At 37.8% G+C, this 13,925-nt stretch overlaps 1 protein-coding gene across 1 annotated transcript in view; it reads right to left on the bottom strand.

Moving 5' to 3' along the window:
• The window catches only part of LOC140242238 (protein GDAP2 homolog), a 67,395-nt gene that overhangs the window by 16,111 nt on the left and 37,359 nt on the right, over positions 1-13,925 (bottom strand). The gene's annotated exons all lie outside the window — the stretch shown is intronic.

Raw genomic sequence — 13,925 nt, 5'->3', positions numbered from 1 at the left:
ATCATATGCATATATGATAAATCTGCATGTCTGATTATATCACGGATAAAGAAATAAAAGCACATGTGGACTACCTTGACTTTTTTTTTCTGTTGCAAAACATGGCCCTTGTCTTCTATAAGTGTTATCATTATCATTGTCAAAGAATGTTTACACAACAATGTCACAATCCTGTAAAGTCCACTTTGTTGAATGTTTCAGCTTGTGTAAGAATATTTCTTTTCATGTCATACATCTATTTTCTTTTTTTTAAGATATAGTCACTAGGGGATTCACACGCGATTCACATTGCGGTGACGGTGTGAACGCTAGACCAAAATAAACTCCAGATTGTATATCCCATCATTCAAAGCACACATCACAACAGCGTGCGCACCACACCACTGTGAGGCACAACAATAGATTTATCGATTTTTCGATCAACAACTAATGGGCTATTTATGCACCTGTGCTTGAAAAAAAAAAAAAAAAAAACTCGAGCTTTGGAGCGCAATCGCTATACCGCTATTTCTGAGCGTGTGAACGCTTGCACCACCCACTAGAAAAAAAAAAAGAAAAAGAATCGAGATTTGGAGCGCGACTGTCATTCCGCTATATAGATACGGAGCATTTACAGACCTGTAAAATCTATATGGAGACACGCCACTGTGAGCATTTATTATGCGAGACTATATGCTTGCTGCACATGGAGAGTGATCTTGATTGAAAACTCTAGTTGTCAAGCGTGACGTATTATAATAATTATGGAAATTGACATTGTGCATCAGTGTTACGTGACTTAACGTGAGAAACACTATACAGCACTTCACCAAGCACTATTATGTCCACAGTAGCAGCACAGCATGGTATCTTTCCGGCTATAGAGTTGAGCTGCTGTAGGCAGTGGCGCTGCCAGTATGCGGTCAAAAACATTGATTTTGATCGTGGCAAGTAATAATATCACCATGTTGAGTAAATGTATTGCGGATTTTGACAAATTCAAAGCTGATAAAAACTCAAATTTTGAGAATTTGTGTTTATGTCCATCTGGACATTAATCTAATTTTCAATGATCTCTGTTTTCATATACACAAATGGAGACTATCATATATGCCGAATTGTATTTTGCGTTTCTACGAACTTTCGGCAACATTAATAACAAATTACTTCATTGCTCCTGTAAATCCATTCGTTCATTAAAAGGTGGGGGACCAATACGTACTGGTTATTTCCGTGTTATTGTTGTTGTTTCGATCGTGAAAGATTATGTCGGTATTTAGCCGCAAAGCAATAAGCCATCGCCAATAAAGCGTCGAGCACATGCAGCGTGGGACACTATAACGAGGGTGTCGATTGATCACAAACGTTGCTAGCCAAGACGATCTTTGTCAAAAGGGTTTTTTTTTTTTTTTTTGTTGTTGTTAACTTACTGATCACAGGAGATTGAAGTCGAGCTCTGTGCAGTTTCAGACACTGCACCAATTCTTAGATTTACTCCTGATTCTTTACAGAAAATTCCTTCTTTCTTGTTTTAAGCATGTCTTGGTCTCACACAAGCATACAACCAAACGAAAGGGAAAGTACATTTCACCTGGAAACTTTATCCGCTGACCGCTAGTTGGCGCACTCCTTCAAATTCCCACATTAATTCCAAGCGGCAGCGTTTCACTTATCGACTGAGTTGATCATCTTTAATACGTAGAGCATACCGGGGAGGTGAGCACCTCCCTGGTTATACAATAGTTCCGTATCCGGGCAATTACACCCAGAGGGCAATTACCCCCCGGCTAAATACTGGTTAATGGTAAGGTTAGAGTTAAGATTAGGGTTAGGGTTAGGTTTAGCGTTAGGAGTTTGGGTTTGGGTTAGGATTAGGTTCAGGATTAGGATTAGGATTAGGGCCAGGGGAAGGGTCCGGGGTAATTGCCCAGGGGGTAGTTGCCCTAGACCCCAATAGTTCCTCTTATAGTTCCGTGGCGTAGGAAATATGATCTTTGGCTCTACCGTTACACGATAAAGATCACGTGATTTGCAGATGGTGAAAAAGAAGAAGAAAAATACAATGTATAGCCTATCATACATGATTATGATTATGTGCTGGTATTTCCCGGGGTATTCCCCAATGTATAAGGCTTATTTGTGTGTGTGTGTGTGTGTGTGTGTGTGTGTGTGTGTGTGTTGTGTGTTTGTATTTATCACATGGGAGTCAGTTGGCGGGAAAATCAGCTCGGTAAACTGGCAACACCAGACTCGAACCGGAGACATCAACACTTCAATCGAAGCGCTTAGACCACAAAACGTAACTTGGGCTCGTCTGACGGAAGTTTACAAGATCACATCCTACGTAAGTATCTGACGTTCGTTTTTAACAGGTTACAAAGATATTTTGATGTGACTTTTGACGATATTATCAAAGGGGGAAACAACGGATAGCACACTTCCAGTTGATCAACTAAAAGTGACTACTTGCTACACATATTTGCAGCGTTTGGGCAGCGTTTTTCGTTACTGCATGACTATGTTCTTTTCAGCTTTTTATCTGTTTAAATAGATTATGTAAGCTTAATTTACCTTGAAATAAGAATCTTTCCCTTACATAACATAATTATCTCTTTCCTCTGCTGACAATCCGTCATCGAATGCAAGAGCTTGTAAAACGCCATACCTTCATTCATGCACAACTATGCAGGCGCAGAACGTTGACATGACTTTGTATACTCCGTATTTCACTGTAAGCATCAACATTTTCGCGCGATTATTTTTTTTTTTTCGCGCTGAGCGGATCAAAAACGTATTCGCGGGTTCTTGACTCGAATTCGTGCTGCGCAGTTATTGCCAACAGATCTAAAATGTGCAGAGAAACTCGTGAAGATATTTTCACTGGTTTTAGAATTCGCGCTAGCCAGAAGTAGCGTAATATACACGAAAATCAATGTACCGCGAACGTTTCTGCGTTTACAGTATTTCTCGAATACAAAACTGGGCTGGCTGAAGCATTTGATAACCAGTAAGATTAACTGTCGATGCTCGCGGAAAACACAGGCGTATTCAACAGGGTCGATTGTGGCAACGTATAGGTGATGTGAATATGGGGAGGATCCAAAAGCTGTATACCAAAGGGGTGGTGTCCAAAATGTGAAATTGGATGTGGACATATTAAAACAGACAAACAAACAAAATAAATGAATATGAATATTCCGTAAGTTTTATATCGATAAAAACAAACAGTTAGGGATAAAACTAGGAGAAAAGATTAGAGTGACAAGAATGATACAAAATATGATTGCAATAATCTTTGAAAATGAAGCTTTGGGATTAAAAGAAAAGAAATGAAATCATATTCCGAACAGTGAAAATCGGAAAGTTTGAAAATGAAAATCATAATGCTGTTATAGACTTTGTTCATACTGATGGAAATCGAAAGCTCCAAAGTGCGAATGTGTGTATGTGCGCCAATGAAAATGAAATTGGTATTCGTGACGAAATTGAACGTCTATTCAACTAAAGCGCGAAACTGAATGACAACTTCGCATAGAGTTTCTCTCTAAAACTGAAAACGAGTCTAAAAGGAATGATATGAATATGATATGAAAGAAAATCTAAATGCGTAAGAATGAAAACGAACCATGAGAGTATACAGAGTGTTGACGAAAATCGTTGAACTTGAACGTTTATCCATGAATTCGAATTAACAAATCTGAAGAAATTGGGCGGGAAACCTAAATTTCACCAAAATTAGAATACCTATACGCGTGGCTATATATCATATTTTAGGATGGTAAATATGAACCATATTTCCTCCTTACTATTGTAGTATGAACGACTGCGTTGGGTCTCTGTTTGGGAAGTTCGTTTGTTTCAGTGACACAGCATTTGTGACAACTATACTGATTCATTCATATTGCGGTTTTTTTTTTTTCACTGCATGGATACAAACACGTTGAGGTGTAATGCCAGGGTGAGCATTCACATCAAAATATCCATATACTAGGTATAGTTATCAGGCAGTTATTGTTACAGCATAAGTTCAATGAGTACACGAGGTCTAAGAATAGAATGTCTTCAAAATATTTGGATTATTTGACTGTTGTTTAAAATTTAAACTGCGGAGGAAACTTGTTTAATGATGCATGTATAATAATAGTTTTGGAGCAGTATAACATTCTGCTAGAGAGACTCTGCCCCAAGAAATGTGTATCAGTTTGAGAGATATATAGAGTGACTTGGTATCTGAAACAATGATTACTAGATATAATACGATAATGAACTCGCGCTACTCCGTTATCGCACCCATTATAGCATTCGTATTGACGTTAATAATGTAAAACATGCAAAGTGTTAAGAACTTACACTAACTGCCCATGTGATACGACTGATATATCGGCCGATAATGAAAATAAACATGCGACCTATAACAAGATGTTGCAAATATCAAGTCCATGTGTAAACGGGTGGGGTGGGGTGCTAACATCATAATTCTGAAAATGACCATAAAATGTTATTAACTATGAGATGACTATGAGAAAAATGCACGCTTTCCCGCGTGTGTGCTTCATTCAAAGTCGGCGTTGCGTTATAGGAAAATACCGCTCAATGTTCAAACTTACTTTCAAAAAACATTGCACCAGTTAAACAAACATTAAAGTATACTATAATAAGAAGTTCCATTTGATTTGGATTTGAGATACGCGTACAATAGACTGATGGTATCGTGTGACAAAACATTCTATGTGACACATTAATTCGCTTGGAATAAGTCAGTCCATCGTTCCACTTTGCGCATATAGGCAGGAAAAGGTCATTTTATTTTGTACTAACCCTATAAATACTTCGGCATGCTTGTAAATTCATGAGACAAGCATCTGTGCTGTCATATGCATGATCATCCATGTAATCCTAATAAATGGTGCTTGCCAGCCCATCCACGTGACAGTAACAATCTTTGTTCACTAAATCCTGGTGGGTGTATTTGGTCATGATATCATACAAATTTTTTAATGTGTTTAATGTGAAACAATATAACTTAGGTGGCCATCTGTACAACATGCGTCTATTCTAGGGGCTCAATTCGGGAGAAATCCCCTAATCCCCCCCCCCCAAAAAAGGCAAGAAAACAAAAAGAAAACAAAATCATTGAAATAGAAGGTCTTCCAGTATCTTATTTAAATTAGGGGTAGTTTTCAAATCAATTCCAAGTTCAAGTTCAAGTTCAAGTTCATATTTATTCGTTTTTTCCACAATATACAAACATAAATCTCACTCTCTTAAGTGACAAAAACAAATCTGAAATAGAGTCCCAAACAGAGTGACTTTCAAACCCCTGAAAAATCCGACAAAGAAGGAATGGGGCTGCTTGGTGTTTGCCCCTATCAGATCCTCCCGAATGTGTGGATGCCGTTCATGTTTGCTGCAAAGCATGTCAGGCTAGCCTTCTTATCGCACGACATATCTCCCCACTCATGCACTGCACGCACGTCATGCTGCTTTGCCAGCTTCCTTTCCATGTGATAGAGGTAATTTTGCTGGCTTCCCTTCCCTAGGATAAGGGGGCAAAATCCTAGCCAATTTCAATCCTTAAAGGGGATGATCTGTAAGAGTCTGGTACCAGCATAAAATGTGTATACTCGGAGTAGTTGACCGCAAAAGTGGTGGTGGTGGTGGGGGGCAAGTGTAGACGGGCCATTCAGGTCAAACGTTAGTCTACAAGGGTTCGTTCTTTGTATCAACATGAATTCATAAGCTGGTACCTCTGGCAAGCTTTGGATGCTATACAGATGCATTTTGTCACTTTGAAAACAAATAAAAAGCCTAACAAACTGGGAAAAAGAATGATTATTTCGGAAATGTAATTATGAAAAAAATTACGACCTGGCCTACTATTGTTATTGTAACCGTAAACCGTAATATTCATCCGAGATAACATGTAGAATTGAAAATATCCCGAACTTTCTAATAGATATTTGCGCAAATTTATCAAACTTCTACTACATGTAATTACATTTGCTTCACTTCATTTTTTTTTTTCCTTTCAACGTGAACCTAACCATGGACACAAGTTTATATTAAATAAGTTTAAATAAGTTCTTGTTTTAATTAAATCTGGAATCCATACACCTCATGACTTCTTATAACATTTTTGGCAAATCAGTCACGAGCTGCTGAGTTTTCTAGGCATTCTCACCCTCATGGATCTCGCAAACGCACCACGTAATGTCAGACTAGAGTGGTAGTTTTCTTTGGTGGACTCACTCATGGTGAGCCGAAAAGACATGCACAGATTTTATTCTTATATAGGTTTTCCCGCGCAATTTCATCAGATTTGCATTAGATTTAAAACGATGCGGTCATTCAAGTTCGAGTGAATTTGAATGATCACTGAGATCGACATTCAAAAAGGTAACTAGTTCATTCATTTTAATTTCATCAGCAAGCGATTTCATGAGTTTCTCACACAAGGGTGTAAAAAGGGCATTCAGTTTAAAAATGCAAGTGCAACGCATTCAAATTCGCATCAGCACCGCCGTGGAGAACGTAAGGAATTCAAATTCACGATAAGGCAAACAATTCCAAAGTATGGGCAGTCTTTTTCGTTGTTGCTTTTATTGTTTGTAGTAACTCAGCTGTTTGAATATGCAAACGTATATACCTTGAAATGTGATTTTTGACTCATTACCAGCTAGTAACTCGTATAACCCCACTTTCAAACACATATATTTACACTTTATTCATACACGAGCATGCGTGAACATCTCGAATATGGACAGAATTAGTGGATGAAGCATGACCTTGACAGCCAGCAAAACTGGCGATATAACCCTTTGGTGAAATAGGCCTATCTACAGATGATCCGATTGCGGCAACTTATGATATGGACACGGGGAACTAAGGAATGAAATCAAAATGGATGAAAATAGATTTGGAAGTATAGGACCCCTAAGATATTGTGGAATATGGCTATTTCCTAAATGTTACATCCATACTGATATAGGATTATCGAAAGTGACAGAAAGGTCGACAGGAAAGAAATACATCCAACACAATTAATTAATAATGAGATAATTAAATGAGACCTTGAAATGAAAATGAAATTGTATCATCCAATCGTATGACAGTGAAAAAAAAAGGCCCGTATAAAAGTTGTGTATGTTGATTGAATTCGAACGTTCAAAGTGCGAAGTTGTGTTCCTATAAATGAAATTGAAACTGGTATTTGGCACGAATTTGAACGTCTATCCAGCTGGCGCGATATTGAATGCCAACTTTCAGTCGTTCAATTGAATGCATTTCTCTCTGAATTGAATGAAATAAAATCTAACGGGTATGACGTGAAATGAAATTGAATACTCAAAGAATCAAAATGAACCGTGAGAGGAGAGCAGTGACCAAAATCGCTTGAATTTGAACTCCTTTTCATTAACTCGAATGCAAATCTGATGAAATTGGGCGGGGAAAACCTATACTAGCTAACGTTTGAGGTGTTTCGACTTGCACGTTTGTGGTACAGAAGTAGCGTTGCTAGATAACAAAATATCCCATTGATATTCACGATGCACAATTTGTCCCAACTTGGACGATTCGATGATGTTGACAAAAGCACAATTTATTGATGCATGATCTCATTATCACGTATCTCTCTGGGAGTATTCACACTTACAGAGACGAGCAAGATGCAAATCCTTGCACACACACACAAGCAAGCAACTTATCCCCGGTGTTTTGTTTCTATTTACATATATATATATATATATATATATATATATATATATATATATATTTGTATGTGTAGGAATGAAAATATCACTTAGGATTTTTTTACATTGGTACCTATTCATAATCCTGCTCAATCTTGGGAGATAATTTTTTTTTTCAAAAGTTGTGCTTTAAATGTTACTGTAACCATGTTTTATATGTGTGAAGAACTCTATTAAACCATAAAAAACCCACCAACAATAACAACAACAAATGTGTCGCCAACAAACATGAGCTATCAGCAGGTAGAGTAGAGGACGGTAACTAAGTCTTAATTTACAGCTCACATACCAGACAAGAACACAATGCTATGTGTAAAAAGATAAAGACAAGCTGTGTCCACTGGCTGTGTTTAGTCTGAGTTTTGGGGACAGACTTTTGTGGAAGGTCCTTCTCTCTGGCCAGGTGGTGGCTTCCTTTTAGGAAATACCACGCTATTAATAATTGGACAATTTTGTGCCCGAAGTTTGGCAATAATTATAGATTATACAATATCAATGAAATTAGTCCTGTATATTGTGTTCCTCCTTGCAGAATGGCTGGCGTAGACAGCAAGGCGAAAAGAAAAATCAGAAGTTACGCTTTTCTGGACCTTGAGACCACAGGGCTGGCAGAAGCGAAGATTACGGAGTTGAGCATTGCCGTCGTACATCGTGAAGACCTGCTGATGGCACACTCACGCGTGGTCCACACCGGAAATGGCGAACGCGTTGAGCCCCAGAGCCTCAAACTACCAAGGATCGTGGACAGTTTGAATCTCTGCTTCGATCCTAACAAGGAGATCGATGCATATGCCAGCTACGTGACCGGACTGTACAATGAAGATTTGCGCAGGAGTAAGAAGATGGTGTTCGAGAAGCACGCCGTGGATGCAGTGAATGCCCTCCTCAGCAGGCAGGAGAAACCTGTGTGCTTGGTGGCCCACAACGGTAACAGTTTTGACTTCCGCGTGCTCCGCGAGGAACTGCAAGAGTTGCCACCAGCGCGCACGCTGGACCGTGACATCCTAAGCGTGGATACTGTACCGGCATTCAGACACTTTGGTAAAGTTCGTCACACACGGTGCCCTGAAGATGTCCAATTCAATGACAATCCGTCTGTTAACCGCAAGTACATATCATGCAAATTAACTAATATTTATCAGCGCAAGCTGGGTGCTTTCCCGGAGGAGTCTCACACAGCCTTTGCCGATGTGCAAACGCTGATGAGGGTGGTGGTAGCCGATGCACAGATGTTCGTAGAGTGGGCTGATGAGAAGGCCAAGTGTTTCTTGGAATGAACTTATAGGGAAAGTCGTGCCATGTTTCATTTTGACTTAGAATAAAATCTGGTGAACACGATGGTAGAAGTTTTGTAAAAATCAGAGATATTTAAAAAAAAAAAAAGTTCTGGAAAGTTTCGGAAATTTCTGAAGTTTGTGACGTTTAGTCATAGTAATAATGGTCACAAACATGTATATAAACTGTGGAAGAGGTAATGATCATGTCAACTCACAATTCTTAGTATCATCAATGCGAAGAAAACTGCGCATGCTGAAGAGCCCTCTTAAACAGATGCACTGCGGGATTTCTCGTGCCATTGTCACTTTCGGTTGTCTCGCGTGCGTCGGAGTTCCCATCATTCGATTCAATGGAGATATGTCTGTTTTTTTCGTTGTTACTCCTTTTTTCTTGGCTATAATTCGGCTCTAATAAGTTGAATGTTTTGATTGTTTTACTGATTCGCGGTTACTAGAGTCACGGTTAATTACTGCAAGGCTTCAATGTGCTGGTCACATGATGGAAAGCGAAGAAATCTTCAACAAAAGTACCCCTGGATAAAGGCAGAACGGAACCTGAGTGCATAAGTAGCGAATCCGGGGCAAGTTTGTCCCCTGAGTTACCCCATAATGCATCTGAAATGCTGCTCTGTGCACGGCACCTAGGTATTGGCGATACACCGATGTGTATAATAATTATAAAAGCATGTGTTTGTTTGATACTTTAGAAAGAATGACCCTTCTTCTTCTCTTCAAGAAATTGTAATTCTTGCTGTTTTCACAACTCTTACTCTATTCGATGCCAAAAAACTTAATTTATCGTACGACTTCGATGCAAAAGAAAAAAAAAAAACAGATGTGGACTGGCAAACAATTGTCTGTGTTTTTCACACAAAACCTTACTGAAATTACAAAGCAACATGGAAATGAAAAATTTGGATTATAAATGTAGACCATTATGATACAATGCGATTTCATACAAACCAAAATAACGACAGTTTGTTTGTTTGTTTGTTTGTTTGTTTGTTTGTTCATTTTCATCTGAGAAGATGGCTGGATAGCCCATATTCAGCTATCCTAAGCTGGTCTTCCATGGGGTCCAGTCTGATGTGAAGAAGAAAACAAAGTTTAAAGAAACAAAGCTCAAGAGAAAGGAGTACTCTTATTTTCGCTCACATTCCATTTCATTTGCATATTTCCTGTATTAAAATACCTGCACAATATCATGTAAATCGAAATACCATACTACTGTCATTTTGAGCCTAAATATACCTGAAAAATTCCTTTGTATTTTGTGTGTGAAACCCAGTACAACTTGATAGGTCTGCAATGTTGAAATGTCAACCACTCTTTGTACTCACCAAGAGTGATGAATTTACTCACTACCCAAGTAGGGCCTACGCAGTATCAATGTCTAAAATTTGTTTCGGAACATCTCGTTTCAGTATTGGTGCCACTTGCCCAACTTTCTGACATCACTAACAGAAACATTTGCATGATTTAGTGTACATAATAAGGATCACTCTTAGCATATCAGCTAAACATCTGACTATTAAAGTGCACCATGCTTACTCAGTACAAGATAGCTTGAAATCTATATACAATTTTTATAGGATACGTACAGAAAGACTTTCAGCAGTCCCCTACATCTGGCACACAGGGCTGCTGACATTCCCTGATCAAAACCAGGGAGATTCCAACAGCCGTTAGGGAAATAGTTGTACGTTACATGTATCTCAGTTGTCAGAAAGAATTCCTACGTCGAGAGGATTGCATTATATCCCTTTGTAAGGACGTGAAAGGGCAAGGTGTCACAGAAGTGCTTGCCCGAATACCCGGGGCAAGTGAAAAATCAATATCGGGCAAGTGTTTGGAACAATGAGAAAAAAATGCTTGCCCGAATTGGGCTAGCAAAAAGATTTCAAAGCCACTTTTTTATGAACACCAACACGAACACTTAATCCAACCAAGCATGTGTATCAACATACATGCGCTGATTATTCCAATAATTGTGTTTCATTAAGCCCTTGACTTACAAGATAATTTTTGTTAATCTTTTTCTTATATTTTTGGACTTTCTTTCTGGACAAGTAAATCCATGTTCCGGCGAGTGTTCTGCAACAACTTAAAAAACTGCTTGCTCGACCGGGCGAGTGGTTAAAAAATGTCGCACTCTGAAGGGCATCTATGTTTGTTTGTTTGTTTGGTTGCTTGCTTGCTTGCTTGCTTGGTTGTTTCAGGTAGCCTCCTGTACAACCACATAGACCTGACAGCTCTGGGCACATATACCAAACGAGTTCCAGTGTTGGAATTGAACATTACGTTCTTTCCAGTTTGCATTAAAGCAGGATATCACGAAAACCATCCTCAACCTTGCTTTACTCGTTATGATACTGAAACAAGCAGCATGTTGATGTGGAAGGAATATCCTATTATGTCTCATATTGCATTACTCGTTGTAAAACAACTGTAGACTAGACACTTTTGTACTCTATGACGGCTTTCGTATATAGACCATTAAAAATGGTTAGAAAGCTTACTACAACAACAGACCATTTGTATTGTAGGACTGTTTTCAGGGAATGAAAAGTATATACTATGATATATTATAATCATATGATATATTACAAAACTGTAATCTGGACAATGAAATAATTATATTTACATGTAGATGTGGCATCTTGATATATATAAATATATATATTCTTTTTGGGACATGATAGAGGCCCTGTCTGTATTATCATAATTATGGTCAAAGAAGTGCTTATACAGTTGACTTCCGTTAAAATGAAGTCTTATATAGGGACCGGCAATTCTCTTTTGACATCACAATGTCGTTTAATATAACCGAACAAATTTTGTTTAAAGTACGATTCCGCTCTTTCTAGACGTCTTCATACTGCTGTAGGCATCATTATTTTGTAATGAATTTACTATTAATGGGCAATAAAGGTACTTTTCATTAATTTCTCAAAATTGTTATCCAATTAATATCTTGTTTTCTCAGCATGTATTGCCTGTTACCTTCTGTCTGTTCTTTTCGTTTTAACCCTAACCAGGCCGGGTTTTGGGGCTGTTTTGTGGCCGGGGAAGAGTTGAATTAATCCCCCCCCCCCCCCACCCTCCCCCCCCCCCCCAAAAAAAAAAAAAAAAAAAAAAATCTCGGCCGTCGATCGCGCAATTGCCATGTCAATCAGCAAATATACCTGTGACGTAAACTACCAAACTATATATATAAAAAAAAAGAAATTGAAATTTTCATTGAATTAATTAATCATGTTAATATATGCATAAATCCATACATTTTGCTCTAAATCAGAAAATACAGCTCCTAGAATTCTAATTTTTGGTGATAACATTCTTTACAGCATTCCTAACAATGTACTTGAAAAAAAATGATATCAAAATCAATTTATGTATTGTGTATTTTTATAAATTTCTTAGGATGTATTTCTTTGTTTTTCGAACTTTTGTTTTATCATTTATTTCGCAAAATTTATGACAGAACCTATTTCAAGCATAATTATGCTAAAATTAATTGCTTTCAGCCAATGAACGTGAAAATAGTCATATCTTTTTGAATAAGGTAAGAAAACTCCGTTTGCATTGACTTTGTACACAAAATCACGTCTTTGAGCCACTTTCGGTCTGACAAGTATGTATAAAAAGTTCACGCAGCGTCGTAACAGTATGCCCGATTTTCGCGAAAATGGTGTCATATAAAGATGTGCAACACTTGAAATAAAAAGTCAGCGAGCGGCGCGATCAAAAAAATTCGCGCGGCGGAATAATCGTAAAAAAAGTCGAGGGGATCGACCCCCACCCCCACCCCCGGCCGTTTAAGGGTTACATCTTTCGTGCATAATATGTATAATATATATATACACATCATATATACAGTATATATATATATATATATATATATATATATATATATATATATATTATGACCAAGAGTGCCTACAAGGAGAATTTATAGATGTGAAACCTATAAGGGAGAGCTGCCATTTTGACTATACGAGGAAATATCGTTACTTGGAAATGACCAAGAAAAATTTTTGAAGGCTGCAAAATCGCATATTTGCTGTCAAACGTGATCTATTATTTTAAATCATGATCGTGCATCGTTGATAATCGGGGTGAGGTGAGAATGAAGCTGGAGTCAAGAAAGAGTCAACAGAGTCAGACTGCCGTATATAAGGCAGTGACGCAGGCAGTGACGCAGGCAGTGACGCTGCCAGTATGCAGTCACGAACATTGATTTTTTTTTTTTTTTTTTACTGTGGTATATAACAACACCTCTAATTAGAATAAATGTAATTCAGATTTTGATAAATTCAAAAATCTGTATTGAAACTTATCTTTTGAGAATTGTTAAGTTATATATATATTTATATAATATATATATATATATATATATATATATACGATGTGTGTATATATATATATATATATATATATATATATATATATACACACATTTTTTCTCTCTCTTATATACATTATTTTTCTATGATTTTTGTTTTCTACACACTTACAGACTTATGGTATGGTGGATCTTAAATGGTATTATGCGTTTCATACGATCTGATCATTATCATCATCATCATTATTATTATCAATTACGAATTACTCTATAACTGTTCCTATAAATCAATTTGTTTAAGAGGCGGGGTCAATGTTCACTCTCATATTTCTATATTTTTTTCGATCTTGATAGATCACGTAGGTACACTTCTACTCAAAGCTATATTAAACAAGTCTTCGCCATTAAAGTAGAGGCTGCAGCTGGCAGGGACACACTTGGGGTGTGCACCCAAATATTGATAGGCACAGCTGGCTTCATCCACTCACACATACATAATCAGATCGATTGCGGGCGGATCGAAGGACGGACGGACGGACAACCAGAAAACAAGCCTCCATCGACACATCGTGA

The sequence above is a fragment of the Diadema setosum genome, chromosome 19, assembly GCF_964275005.1.
Source record: "Diadema setosum chromosome 19, eeDiaSeto1, whole genome shotgun sequence".
NCBI classification, from domain to species: Eukaryota; Metazoa; Echinodermata; class Echinoidea; order Diadematoida; family Diadematidae; genus Diadema; species Diadema setosum.
Note: the sequence above shows the minus strand (reverse complement) of the source record. Positions and strands in the feature narration are given on the sequence as shown.